The sequence below is a fragment of the Salvelinus namaycush genome, chromosome 10 (assembly GCF_016432855.1).
Source record: "Salvelinus namaycush isolate Seneca chromosome 10, SaNama_1.0, whole genome shotgun sequence".
Lineage (NCBI taxonomy): Eukaryota > Metazoa > Chordata > Actinopteri > Salmoniformes > Salmonidae > Salvelinus > Salvelinus namaycush.
The window spans coordinates 36,972,025-36,988,058 of record NC_052316.1 but is presented as its reverse complement, the minus strand read 5'-3'; positions in this window follow the sequence as shown (position 1 = coordinate 36,988,058).

The following is a 16,034-nucleotide window of genomic DNA, read 5'->3' as shown; positions in this document are numbered from 1 at the left end:
TGGGAGAACCTTTCAGAAGGACAACCATCTCTGCAGCACTCCATCAATCAGGTCTTTATGGTAGAGTGGCCAGACGGAAGCCACTCCTCAGTAAAAGGCACATGACAGCCCGCTTGGAGTTTGCCAAAAGGCACCTAAAGACTCTCAGACCATGAGAAACAAGATTCTGTGGTCTGATGAAACCAAGATTGAAATCTTTGGCCAGAATGCCAAGCGTCACGTCTGGAGGAAACCTGGCACCATCCCTATGCTGAAGCATGGTGGTGGCAGAATCATGCTGTGGGGATGTTTTTCAGCGGCAGTGGACTGGGAGACTAGTCAGGATTGAGGGAAAGATGAAAGGAGTGAAGAAGAGAGAGATCCTTGATGAAAACCTACTCCAGAGCACTCAGGACCTCAGACTGGGGTGAATGTTCACCTTCTAACAGGACAATGACCATAAGCACACAGCCAAGACAACGCAGAAGTGGCTTCGGGACAAGTCTCTGAATGTCCTTGAGCTGTCCAGCCAGAGCCCGGACTTGAACCCGATCGAACATCTCTGGAGAGACCTGAAAATAGCTGTGCAGGGACGCCCCATCCAACCTAACAGAGCTTGAGAGGATCTGCAGAGAAGAATGGGAGAAACTCCCCAAATACAGGTGTGCCAAGCTTGTAGCATCATACCCAAGAAGATCCAAGGCTGTAATCGCTGCCAAAGATGCTTCAACAAAGTACTGAGTAAAGGGTCTGAATACTTATGTAAATGTGATATTTCAGGGTTTTATTTTTAGTTAACATTTCTTAAAACCTGTTTTTGTTTTGTCATTATAGGCTATTGTGTGTAGATTGATGAGGGGGGAAAAAAGTAATACATTTTATAATAAGGCTGTTACGTAACAAAATGTGGAAAAAAGTCAAGGGGTCTGAATACTTTCTAAATGCGCTGTATGTGTTTAAACAGCCAGCCCTTCTTGTCCACACATAGCATTGTGCCTTTATTTACCCGTCATAGTGACTGGCTCCTATATTTGACAGGCCCAGCTGTAGGTGAGGAGAAGCCACAGGCACGGGTGATAATAGACCCTGCCCTGGGTGCACCTGTCTGGGGTTTCTCACTGACACAGAGGTGGCCATCTGCCAGGGACTGAGACGTGGTTCCCCTCATGACCACAGATATACATATTCAGGAATACACACACACTCATACACATAGAACCAGTGGTGGAAAAAGTACCCTATTGTAATACTTGAGTAAAAGTATAGATACTTTAATAGAAAGTTACTAAAGTAAAAGTGAAAGTTCTCCACTAAAATACTATTTGAGTAAAAGTCTAAAAGTATTTGGTGCTAAATATACTTAAGTATCAAAAGTAAATGTAATTGATAAAATATCATTTCAAATTCCTTATATTAGGCAAAGCAGACGGCACCCTTGTCTTGTTTTTAAAATTGACTGAGAGCCAATGGGCACACTACAACACTCAGACATAATTTACAAAGGATGCATGTGTGGTTAGTGAGTCCGTCAGATGACCACGTATTATCCTGATAAGTGAGTGAATTGGACCATTTTCATGTTCTGCTAAGCATTCAAAATGTAACGAGTACTTTTGGGTGTCAAAAAAGTCTAAAAGTATTTGGTTTTAAATATACTTAAGTATCAAAAGTAAATGTAATTGCTAAAGCAGACGGCACCATTTTCTTGTTTTTAAAATTGATGGATAGCCAGGGTCACACTCCGACACTCAGACATTATTTACAGATAGCCAGGGTCACACTCCAACACTCAGACATTATTTACAGATAGCCAGGGTCACACTCCAACACTCAGACATTATTTACAGATAGCCAGGGTCACACTCCAACACTCAGACATTATTTACAGATAGCCAGGGTCACACTCCAACACTCAGACATTATTTACAGACAGCCAGGGTCACACTCCAACACTCAGACATTATTTACAGACAGCCAGGGTCACACTCCAACACTCAGACATTATTTACAGACAGCCAGGGTCACACTCCAACACTCAGACATTGTTTACAGATAGCCAGGGTCACACTCCAACACTCAGACATTATTACAGATAGCCAGGGGCACACTCCAACACTCAGACATTATTTACAGATAGCCAGGGGCACACTCCAACACTCAGACATTATTACAGATAGCCAGGTTCACACTCCAACACTCAGACATTATTACAGATAGCCAGGTTCACACTCCAACACTCAGTCATTATTACAGATAGCCAGGGTCACACTCCAACACTCAGACATTATTACAGATAGCCAGGTTCACACTCCAACACTCAGTCATTATTACAGATAGCCAGGGTCACACTCCAACACTCAGACATTATTTACAGACAGCCAGGGGCACACTCCAACACTCAGACATTATTTACAGACAGCAAGGGGCTCACTCCAACACTCAGACATTATTTACAGACAGCCAGGGGCACACTCCAACACTCAGACATTATTTACAGACAGCCAGGGGCACACTCCAACACTCAGACATTATTTACAGACAGCCAGGGTCACACTCCAACACTCAGACATTATTTACAGATAGCCAGGGGTACACTCCAACACTCAGACATTATTACAGATAGCCAGGTTCACACTCCAACACTCAGACATTATTACAGATAGCCAGGTTCACATTCCAACACTCAGTCATTATTACAGATAGCCAGGTTCACACTCCAACACTCAGTCATTATTACAGATAGCCAGGGTCACACTCCAACACTCAGACATTATTACAGATAGCCAGGGTCACACTCCAACACTCAGACATTATTACAGATAGCCAGGTTCACACTCCAACACTCAGACATTATTACAGATAGCCAGGTTCACACTCCAACACTCAGACATTATTACAGATAGCCAGGTTCACACTCCAACACTCAGTCATTATTACAGATAGCCAGGGTCACACTCCAACACTCAGTCATTATTACAGATAGCCAGGGTCACACTCCAACACTCAGACATTATTACAGATAGCCAGGGGCACACTCCAACACTCAGACATTATTTACAAAAGATGCATTAGTGTTTAGTGAGTCCGACAGACCAGAGGCAGTAGGAATGAGCATGTGGTCTCTTGCTAAGTTGGTAAATTTGACAATTTTCCTGTCCTGCTAAGCATTCAAAATGTAACGAGTACTTTTGGTTGTCAGGGAAAATGTATGGAGTAAAAAGTACAATATTTTCTTTAGGAATGTAGTGAAGTAAAAGTAAAAGTTGTCAAACATATAAATAGTAAAGTACAGATACCCTAAAAAACGAGTTAAGTAGTACTTTAAAGTATTTTTACTTAAGTACTTTACATCACTGGTAAAAAGTACATTATTTTCTTTAGGAATGTAGTGAAGTAAAAGTTGTCAAAAATATAAATAGTAAAGTAAAGTACAGATACCCCAAAAAACTACTTAAGTACTTTACGCCACTGCATACAAGCACACACAAACACAGCTGACAGCTGATCTTGAGCATTCTTCCTTTGCCCTCACACACTCATAATTAAGAAGTGATGACTCTTATCAGACATCTGCCCTTCTCATGGTATCCTTGTTGGCATCAGCAGTGGGTCCTATGGCACGTCTAGCCTGTCTGAATGCCACAGCTATCTCTAACACAGCACGTCTGCTAAATCCCATACCAGCACGCCATGCACCGCTGCCTGTTGCCAGTGTGATTATTATTCCTGCTGCCCCACTGGTGATCAGACCCAGAGTTCTCTGGTAGCCAGGCAGAGTTCTCTGGTAGCCAGGCAGAGTTCTCTGGTAGCCAGGCAGCGTTCTCTGGTAGCCAGGCATAGTGGAGCAAAAGTGAAACCCTAGAGAGACTCAGTGTTTATGATGGCTGACTGATTTAGGCTTCTAGTCTAGCTGGCGGGAAGAGGAGGGCGAGGTCAGGCTGCTCCCTGTTCTCTGGTAGCCAGGCATGGTGGAGAAAAGTGAAACCCTAGTGACGGTTAACTCATCTAGCCTGTTAACTGGAACTGGCTTCTGGTCTCGCTCTGACAAGTGTCTTGTTCCATACAAACTGAACGGAATCAACATTGCAAGCATGTGTCCATAACTCTGACAAGGGTTTTTCTCCCAAAACGTGTTTGTATGTGAATTTAAACGGAATGTGTATGTTTGAGTGTGAGTGTCATTGTGATTAATACATGTTTTAATTGTCAGTACAGACACATTTCCCCAGAACCAGAGTTCCTGAAGTTGGATAAACACAGCATGGAATTGCCTTGAGTGGTTCCAGAGAAGTGAAGAGTGAAAAAGCAGACATGTGATGTGATCACTGGGCGGTGTGTCCATGTGGCCCTGGGTCTGTTGCAGTGTCTCGTGGGCAGAGCCACACAAGGCTTCACTAGAAAGGAGCCATGTCTGGCTGGAGGGAAGCACAGGGCTGGAGGCTGCTAGTAATGGTTTCTCTGATGGATTAGTTGTTATTATTCTGTAATATATATTGCATGAACTTAGAATAAACTTGTGTGTGTGTGTGTGTGTGTGTGTGTGTGTGTACAGTTGAAATCGGAAGTTTATATACACTTAGGTTGGAGTCATTAAAACTCGTTTTTCAACCACTCCACAAATTTCTTGTTAACAAACTATAGTTTTGGCAAGTCGGTTAGGACATCTACTTTGAGCATGACACAAGTAATTTTTCCAATAATTGTTTACAGACAGATTATTTCACTTATAATTCACTGTATCATAATTCCAGTGGGCCAGAAGTTTACATACACTAAGTTGACTGTGCCTTTAAACAGCTTGGAAAATTCCAGAAAATTATGTCATGGCTTTAGAAGCTTCTGATAGGCTAATTGACATCATTTGAGTCAATTGGAGGTGTACCTGTGGATGTATTTCAAGGCCTACCTTCAAACGCAGTGCCTCTTTGCTTGACATCATGGGAAAAACAGAAGAAATCAGCCAAGACCTCAGAAAAAAAATTGTAGACCTCCACAAGTCTGGTTCATTGTTGGGAGCAATTTCCAAACGCCTGAAGGTACCACGTTCATCTGTACAAACAATAGTAGGCAAGTATAAACACCATGGGACTACGCAGCTGTCATACCGGTCAGGAAGGAGACACGTTCTGTCTCCTAGAGATGAACGTACTTTGGTGTGAAAAGTGCAAATCAATCCCAGAACAACAGCAAAGGACCTTGTGAAGATGCTGGAGGAAACGGGTACAAAAGTATCTACAGTATGTCCACAGTAAATCGAGTCCTATATCGACATAACCTGAAAGACCGCTCAGCAAGGAAGAAGCCACTGCTTAAAAACTGTGCAGCCCTCTGCTGAATTTTTAAATCCCAAAATGATTGCCCACCACAGGTAGGGCTATTGTCTTCATACTGTAGGACCACTGTAAAGTGTATATCAATGGTGGAACTAGAGTGACCTCTCCTACTATAATATATCCCACTGCGACCAACCTCTATCCTCTCTCTGGTTGGAACTATTCTCTCTTCCCAGAACCTCAACATAGTATGCTATATCCCATTGGTTGAACTCACATGCCATCTCCCACTATAGAATACTCCAAATTGGTTAACTAACAGTGACCTCTTACACCATAGTATAATTCCATTGGTTAACCTAGAGTAACCTCTCCCACTAAAGTAAAATCCTATTGGTTAACCTGTCCTACCACAGGCGCATGGTTTTCTAACTTGAAACCCCCCTCAGAGGCTGTTGTCCAACAATTTAAAACCACAAGTCATCCATCTACCAGGGCCAAGATATGATGTGGGGGGCCTCAGGGCTCAATAACTGAACCTTTATTCCTAACTCTATATCAATGACCTTGCTGTTGGGTTTCTACCGTACTTCCCATTCTCTTTGCTCATGATAGTAATGGGATTTTATCACACAACAATTTTGATTTACTAATGAATGAAGCCAACTTAGGCATGGCCAATTTTTCTGAATGGTTACAGATAAACAAATTATCTTTAAATATAAAAAAAATTAACTTTATTGTATTCACTAGTAAGAATAAGAAATATTGTATAAAATACAAAATTTAAAAAAGAGCAAGAATCTAAATTGGTACGAATGAAATGGAACAAGTCACATCCACTAGATTCCTCAGAGTTTTAATTGATAAAGTTATCCTGGAAACATCATATAAAAATGTTCTGCAGCAAAGTGATGAAATCTGTTGGTATCATTTGAAAGATTAGTGGTTTGGTTCATTAGGCTTGTTTCCTAACTCTATACTATAGCTTAATTTACCTATATGTAATTTACTGTAATATTGTCTGGGCCATTACATATGCCTCCTACCTACACAAATTACTCATCATACAAAATACATTTCCAAGCTAGCCACCTCCTCTAATTACCTGGCTCCATCTGCGCTTTTGTTTAAGAAACTCAAAATCTTATGTATTTAGGACAATAATGTAGGGCAATTCATTTTTATTTAACCTTTATTTAACTTGGCAAGTCAGTTAAGAACAAATTCTTATTTACAATGACGGCCTACCCCCCGGCCAAACCCTCCCCTAACCCGGACGACGCTGGGCCAATTGTGAACTGCCCTATGGGACTCCCGATCACAGCCTGGGAACGAACCAGGGTCTGTAGTAACACTTTAGACCGCTGCGCCACTCAGGAGGTGTGCACTTTCATCTACAAATATTCATACCTCCCAGACAGTTTACCTAAACCCTTCAATGGATTCTTCCAAGTTAATTCTGATATCCATCTATTAACACAAGACACTGCAATACCTTGCACCCTCCCCACTGCCGCACCTCACATAGTCAATTGTCTATCAGATACAGAGGTACCATACTCAGGAATTATTATCTTCACATTGCTAAAACATCATCATCCCTCAATAACGTAAAGCGAAGACTTGGTCAGCCTGATGAACCAAACTACTCAGTAATCTCCTCCATATAGCCTAACTCTCACATATTCACAATAACTTAAAGCGAAGACTTGGGGTCAGCCTGATGAAGCAAACTACTCAGTAATCTCCTCCATATAGCCTAACTCTCAAACACTCACATGCACACTTGCACACACACATTTAAACAAAACAAATATTATTAAAAAAAAAAATGTAATTCATTTCTACATTTATAATTAATACACTACCGTTCAAAGGTTTGGGGTCACTTACAAATGTCCATGTTTTTGAAAGAAAACCATTTTTTTTGTCCATTAAAATGACATCAAATTGATCAGAAATACAGTGTAGACATTGTTAATGTGGTAAATTACTATTGTGGCTGGAAATAGCTGATTTTTAATGGAATATCTACATATGCATACAGAGACCCATTATCAGCAACCGTCACTCCTGTGTTCCAATGGCACGTTGTGTTAGCTAATCCAAGTTTATCATTTTAAAAGGCTAATTGATCATTAGAAAACCTTTTGCAATTATGTTAGCACCGCTGAAAACTGTTGTCCTGATTGAAGAAGCAATAAAACTGGCCTTCTTTAGACTAGTTGAGTATCTGGAGCATCAGCATTTGTGGGTTCGATTACAGGCTCAAGATGGCCAGAAACAAAGAACTTTCTTCTGAAACTTGTCAGTCTATTTTTGCTCTGAGAAATTAAGACTATTCCATGCGAGAAAATGTCAAGAAACTGAAGATTTCGTACAATGCTGTGTACTACTCCCTTCACAGAACAGTGCGACCTGGCTCTAACCAGAATAGAAAGAGGAGTGGGAGGCCCCGGTGCACAACTGAGCAAGAGGACAAGTACATTAGAGTGTCTAGTTTGATAAACAGACACCTCAGAATTCCTCAACTGGCAGCTTCATTAAATAGTACCCACAAAACACCAGTCTCAACGTCAACAGTGAAGAGGCAACTCCGGGATGCTGGCTTTCTAGGCAGAGTTCCTCTGTCCAGTGTCTGTGTTCTTTTGCACATCTTAATCTTTTCTCCTTATTGGCCAGTCTGAGATATGGCTTTTTCTTTGCAACTCTGCCTAGAAGGCCAGCATGCCGGAGTCACCTCTTCACTGTTGACGTTGAGACTGGTGTTTTGTGGGTACTATTTAATGAAGCTGCCAGAGGAGGACTTGTGGGGCGTCTAAATAAATTAAACTGAATGTTCAACAAAGACCTTCCACAGACACTAAAGGTTTATCAGGATTAACAGTCAGTCAGTTATGACGAAGATGACCAACACTCGCAAATTATCTTCATTTAGATGTATTTTTCGAATAAATAAAACTTAAACTAAATAAATAAATAAAATGACACATGAGTTCCTGACAGAGACACAATGAATGGGATTGACCTGCCGTGCGTCACACACATCACTGCCTCTCACAGCATGACATAACACTGCTATTACCTCTCATGGCCTGTTATAGAGTGCATATATGTCATCATTACAGACAGAGGGTTGACAGAGAATTGGCTACATTTTTGTTAGGTGATATGTTTATTTTTCTTCTCAGGAGTACAGATGTGTGTTTCTGGGACATTTAGTCACAGTGAAACCACAGAGAGGATTTCTTGTGAGAAATCTACAGTAATCTGGAAGGGGGGGGTACTTTATAACCAAAGTTACTGTAAGTGTGTGTGTGTGTGTGTGTGTGTGTGTGTGTGTGTGTGTGTCACTAACTGTCACGTCATTGAGGGATGCAACAAACAAACATAGAACACTCACACATTAAAGTCATTGACATTGGCATATATTTCACAAGTCAAAAATGTACAACTGTATTACAGCTTGTATGCCAGTTTGTGTGCGTATGATTAAACACATCAAAATATATTTTATATTTGAGATTCTTCAAAGTAGCCACAGGTAACCTTGATGACAGCTTTGCACACTCTTGGCATTCTCTCAACCAGCTTCATGAGGTAGTCACCTGGAATGCATTTCAATTAACAGGTGTGCCTTGTTAAAAGTTCATTTGTGGAATTTCTTTCCTTCTTAATGTGTTTGAGCCAATCAGTTGTGTTGTGACAAGTTAGGGGTAGTATACAGAAGATAGCCCTATTTGGTAAAATACCAAGTCCGTATTATGGCAAGAACAGCTCAAATAAGCAAAGAGAAACAACAGTCCAACATTACTTTAAGACATGAAGGTCAGTCAACCTGGAAAATGTCAAGAACTTTGTAAGTTTCTTCAAGTGCAGTCGCAAAAACCATCAAGCGCTATGATGAAACTGGCTCTCATGAGGAACGCCAAAGGAAAGTAAGACCCAGAGTTACCTCTGCTGCAGAGGATAAGTTCATTAGAGTTATGAGCCTTAGAAATTGCAGCCCAAATAAATACTTCATAGAGTTCAAGTTCAGTTCAGCGCAGAGGAAATAAAAAAGCACATCCTCTCTCAGCAATGAGAAAACAAGCCATGGGTCAATACACAGTTAGTGTGAGAAGAAAAACAGCAGCCATTTTGGAACCAGTTATGGACAGTCATGGCAACAGACTAGCAGAGGTGTTTGAGTGATACTGTGGACAAAACAGAGGAATCAAAAGTGAGTGATGTAACTGTGAAATAACTCTGGGTTAGGTTATGGTTGTCCAACCAGGTCCTACAGACATCTAGCTTACATCTTCTGCCAATAGAGTACCAGACCTCCAGGCCTGCACCAACACAGACTGAGTGGCCTGGTACACAAAGACAGTTACATCACTTAGGCTACAATGCAGTTCATTTATCTGGTGAGTCAGAGTATGCATTAACACCTTTTTGGTTACTACATGATCCCATATGTGTTATTTCATAGTTGTGATGTCTTCACTATTATTCTACAATGTAGAAAATAGTAAAATTAAAGAAAAACCCGTGAATGAGTAGGTGTGTCCAAACGTTTGACTGGTACTGTATGTTTAAAAAATAATAATAATAATAATATTTTCCCCTAACCCTACCATCCCTCCCCTAACTGGAGTAAACTAATGGACAACAACACTTAGGCTTCTACTTCCAGTTTATAAATACTATATACATTTTAGGGACACAGTATATTTTACAATAGTTATCTTTTGTTTGTTTTTAGTCCGATCCTTCAGCTCCACTCAACCCCTCCCATCTATTGCTGAACACCATCCAGTTTTGATTTCTATTTGCCATACACTACCGTTCAAAAGTTTGGGGTCACTTAGAAATGTCCTTGTTTTTGAAAGAAAAGCAAATTTTTTGTCCATTAAAGTGTAGACATTGTTAATGTTGTAAATGACTAATGTAGCTGGAAACAGCAGGTTTTTTATGGAATATCTACATAGGCGTACAGAGGCCCATTATCAGCAACCATCACTCCTGTGTTCCAATGGCACGTTGTGTTGGCACGTCATCCACTTCCGGCCCCGACAGAGATGGCCGCCTCGCTTCGCATTCCTAGGAAACTATGCAGTATTTAGTTTTTTTACGTGTTATTTCTTACATTGGTACCCCAGGTAATCTTAGGTTTTATTACATACGGTCGGGAGGAACTACTGGATGTAAGAGCAACGTCAACTCACCATCATTACGACCAGGAATACGACTTTCCCGAAGCGGATCCTGTGTTTTGCCCACCACCCGGGACAATGGATCGGATCCCAGCCGGCGAACCAATACAACGACGCCGTAAAAGGGGCAGACGAAGCGGTCTTCTGGTCAGGCTCTGGAGACGGGCACATCGCGCACCGCTCCCGAGCATACTACTCGCCAATGTCCAGTCTCTTGACAACAAGGTTGATGAAATCCGAGCAAAAGTAGCATTCCAGAGAGACATCAGAGACTGTAACGTTCTTTGCTTCACGGAAACATGGCTCACTCGAGACACGCTATCGGAGTCGGTACAGCCAGCTGGTTTCTTCACGCATCGCACCAACAGAAACAAACATCTTTCTGGTAAGAAGAGGGGCAGGGGGGTATGCCTTATGATTAACGAGACGTGGTGTGATCATAACAACATACAGGAACTCAAGTCATTCTGTTCACCTGACTTAGAATTCCTCACAATCAAATGTCGACCGCATTATCTAACAAGAGAATTCCCTTTGATTATAATCACAGCCGCATATATTCCCCCCCAAGCAGACACATCGATGGCCCTGAACGAACTTTATTTGACTCTATGTAAACTGTAAACCACATATCCTGAGGCTGCATGCATTGTAGCTGGGGATTTTAACAAGGCTAATCTGAAAACAAGACTCCCTAAATTCTATCAGCATATCGATCGTGCTACCAGGGCTGGTAAAACCCTGGATCATTGTTATTCTAACTTCCGCGACGCATATACAGTGGGGCAAAAAAGTATTTAGTCAGCCACCAATTCTGCAAGTTCTCCCACTTAAAAAGATGAGAGAGGCCTGTAATTTTCATCATAGGTACACTTCAACTATGACAGACAAAATGAGAAAAAAAAATCCAGAAAATCACATTGTAGGATTTTTAATGAATTTCTTTGCAAATTATGGTGGAAAATAAGTATTTGGTCACCTACAAACAAGCAAGATTTCTGGCTCTCACAGACCTGTAACTTCTTCTTTAAGAGGCTCCTCTGTCCTCCACTCGTTACCTGTATTAATGGCACCTGTTTGAACTTGTTATCAGTATAAAAGACACCTGTCCACAACCTCAAACAGTCACACTCCAAACTCCACTATGGCCAAGACCAAAGAGCTGTCAAAGGACACCAGAAACAAAATTGTAGACCTGCACCAGGCTGGGAAGACTGAATCTGCAATAGGTAAGCAGCTTGGTTTGAAGAAATCAACTTTGGGAGCAATTATTAGGAAATGGAAGACATACAAGACCACTGATAATCTCCCTCGATCTGGGGCTCCACGCAAGATCTCACCCCGTGGGGTCAAAATGATCACAATAACGGTGAGCAAAAATCCCAGAACCACACGGGGGGACCTAGTGAATGACCTGCAGAGAGCTGGGACCAAAGTAACAAAGCCTACCATCAGTAACACACTACACCGCCAGGGACTCAAATCCTGCAGTGCCAGACGTGTCCCCCTGCTTAAGCCAGTACATGTCCAGGCCCGTCTGAAGTTTGCTAGAGAGCATTTGGATGATCCAGAAGAAGATTGGGAGAATGTCATATGGTCAGATGAAACCAAAATAGAACTTTTTGGTAAAAACTCAACTCGTCGTGTTTGGAGGACAAAGAATGCTGAGTTGCATCCAAAGAACACCATACCTACTGTGAAGCATGGGGGTGGAAACATCATGCTTTGGGGCTGTTTTTCTGCAAAGGGACCAGGACGACTGATCCGTGTAAAGGAAAGAATGAATGGGGCCATGTATCGTGAGATTTTGAGTGAAAACCTCCTTTCATCAGCAAGGGCATTGAAGATGAAACGTGGCTGGGTCTTTCAGCATGACAATGATCCCAAACACACCGCCCGGGCAACGAAGGAGTGGCTTCGTAAGAAGCATTTCAAGGTCCTGGAGTGGCCTAGCCAGTCTCCAGATCTCAACCCCATAGAAAATCTTTGGAGGGAGTTGAAAGTCCGTGTTGCCCAGCAACAGCCCCAAAACATCACTGCTCTAGAGGAGATCTGCATGGAGGAATGGGCCAAAATACCAGCAACAGTTGGAGAAAACCTTGTGAAGACTTACAGAAAACGTTTGACCTCTGTCATTGCCAACAAAGGGTATATAACAAAGTATTGAGATAAACTTTTGTTATTGACCAAATACTTATTTTCCACCATAATTTGCAAATAAATTCATTAAAAATCCTACAATGTGATTTTCTGGATTTTTTTTCTCATTTTGTCTGTCATAGTTGAAGTGTACCTATGATGAAAATTACAGGCCTCTCTCTTCTTTTTAAGTGGGAGAACTTGCACAATTGGTGGCTGACTAAATACTTTTTTTCCCCACTGTAAGGCCCTCCCCCGCCCTCCTTTCGGAAAAGCTGACCACGACTCCATTTTGTTGCTTCCAGCCTATAGACAGAAACTAAAACAGGAAGCTCCCGCTCTCAGGTCTGTTCAACGCTGGTCCGACCAGTCTGATTCCACGCTTCAAGATTGCTTCGATCACGTGGATTGGGATATGTTCCGCATTGCGTCAAACAACAACATTGACGAATACGCTGATTCGGTGAGAGAGTTCATTAGCAAGTGCATTGGCGATGTCGTACCCACAGCAACTATTAAAACATTCCCCAACCAGAAACCGTGGGTTGATGGCAGCATTCGCTCGAAACTGAAAACGTGAACCACTGATTTTATCCAGGACAAGGTGACTGGAAACATGACCGAATACAAACAGTGAAGCTATTCCCTCCGCAAGGTAATCAAACAAGCTAAGTGTCAGTATAGAGACAAAGTAGAGTCGCAATTCAACGGCTCAGACACAAGAGGTATGTGGCAGGGTCTACAGTCAATCACGGATTACAAAAAGAAAACCAGCCCCGTCGCGGACCAGGATGTCTTGCTCCCAGACAGACTAAACAACTTCTTTGCTCGCTTTGAGGACAATACAGTGCCACTGACACGCCCCCGCTACCAAAACCTGTGGACTCTCCTTCACTGCAGCCGACGTGAGTAAAACATTTAAACGTGTTAACCCTCACAAGGCTGCAGGCCCAGACGGCATCCCCAGCCGCGTCCTCAGAGCATGCGCAGACCAGCTGGCTGGTGTGTTTACGGACATAATCAATCAATCCTTATCCCAGTCTGCTGTTCCCACATGCTTCAAGAGGGCCACCATTGTTCCTGTTCCCAATAAAGCTAAGGTAACTGAGCTAAACGACTACCGCCCCGTAGCACACACTTCCGTCATCATGAAGTGCTTTGAGAGACTAGTCAAGGACCATATCACCTCCACCCTACCTGACACCCTAGACCCACTCCAATTTGCTTACCGCCCCAATAGGTCCACAGACGACGCAATCACAACCACACTGCACACTGCCCTAACCCATCTGGACAAGAGGAATACCTATGTGAGAATGCTGTTCATCGACTACAGCTCAGCATTTAACACCATAGTACCCTCCAAACTCGTCATCAAGCTCAAGACCCTGGGTCTCGACCCCGCCCTGTGCAACTGGGTACTGGACTTCCTGACGGGCCGCCCCCAGGTGGTGAGGGTAGGTAACAACATCTCCACCCCGCTGATCCTCAACATTGGGGCCCCACAAGGGTGCGTTCTGAGCCCTCTCCTGTACTCCCTGTTCACCCACGACTGCGTGGCCATGCACGCCTCCAACTCAATCATCAAGTTTGCGGACGACACTACAGTGGTAGGCTTGATTACCAACAACGACGAGACGGCCTACAGGGAGGAGGTGAGGGCCCTCGGAGTGTGGTGTCAGGAAAATAACCTCACACTCAACGTCAACAAAACAAAGGAGATGATCGCGGACTTCAGGAAACAGCAGAGGGAGCACCCCCCTATCAGCAGCGCCTCTTCAACCTCAGGAGGCTGAATAAATTTGGCTTGTCACCAAAAGCACTCACAAACTTTTACAGATGCACAATCGAGAGCATCCTGTCGGGCTGTATCACCGCTTGGTACGGCAACTGCTCCACCAAAAACCGCAAGGCTCTCCAGAGGGTAGTGAGGTCTGCACAACGCATCACCGGGGGCAAACTACCTGCCCTCCAGGACACCTACACAGGAAGGCCATAAAGATCATCAAGGACAACAACCCCCCGAGCCACTGCCTGTTCACCCCGCTATCATCCAGAAGGTGAGGTCAGTACAGGTGCATCAAAGCAGGTGCCGAGAAGCTGTTTTTCAGTCTCTATCTCAAGGCCATCAGACTGTTAAACAGCCACCACTAACATTGAGTGGCTGCTGCCATACATGTAAAAAATGTATCACTAGCCACTTTAAACAAGGGCACTTAATATAATGTTTACATACCCTACATTATGCATCTCATATGTATATACTGTACTCTATACCACCTACTGCATCTTGCCATCTTTATGTAATACATGTATCACTAGCCACTTTAACAATGCCACTTAATATAATTTTTACATACCCTACATTACTCATCTCATATGTATATACTGTACTCGATACCATCTACTGCATCTTGCCTATGCCGTTCTGTACCATCACTTATTCATATATCTTTATGTACATATTCTTCATCCCTTTACACTTGTCTGTATAAGGTAGCTGTTGTGAAATTGTTAGGTTAGATTACTCGTTGGTTATTACTGCATTGTCGGAACTAGAAGCACAAGCATTTCGCTACACTCGCATTAACATCTGCTAACCATGTGTATGTGACAAATAAAATTTGATTTGATTTGAGAACAAGGCCCATTTCATGCTTCACTGGTGATCCACACTACCCATCTCTCTGAATGTATGGCACTACCATGTCATGCCAGTCCTAGTCAGTCTTGGCCACCACACAAGCCTTGCTGCAACTGTGAGACAATGTTGTGACATCCCATTACTTCCAGTCATCATCCTCCTGAGTTTCAACCAAACCCAGGCTGCCAAGGCAACCACTCAGACTGTCCAAACATCTCCATGATGCGTCACGCCTCAAGAAATCCCCTGGAAACATGACCAGTGGTAGTTAGTGGAACTGTTATGTGTGCAGCAGAAAGCCACAGAGCTGACCTCTGTTGTCCCTGTGTGTTTAACCGCCCCTCTCTGCTCTGACCGCCCAGCGCCAATAACACTACCTCACTCTTCTGCCCATGTAAACTGTAGACTCCCCTGGATACGCTCACAAGCACACATCTGACTCCTAGTTTGTGTGTTCAAGTGTGTGTTTGAGTGTGTGTGTGTGTGTGTGTGTGTGTGTGTGTGTGTGTGTGTGTGTGTGTGTGTGTGTGTGTGTGTGTGTGTACATCCCTGTTCCTTTAAGCATGTATGTGTGTGCATATGTACAGTATGTGTATGTGACAGCCTGATCAGTGTGTCTATTACTGACTCCAGTAGTGTTTACTCTGAACTGAGGTGTGAAATATCACGGCTCCACCACTCTGCCCTGCCATCCCAAGGCCTCCATCTTTGAAATAATATTTTTCTGCTTGACTTGCAGAACAAGAGCGTAACTCGGTTTGTATGTGTGTGTCACGTCCTGACCATAGAAAGCTTTTA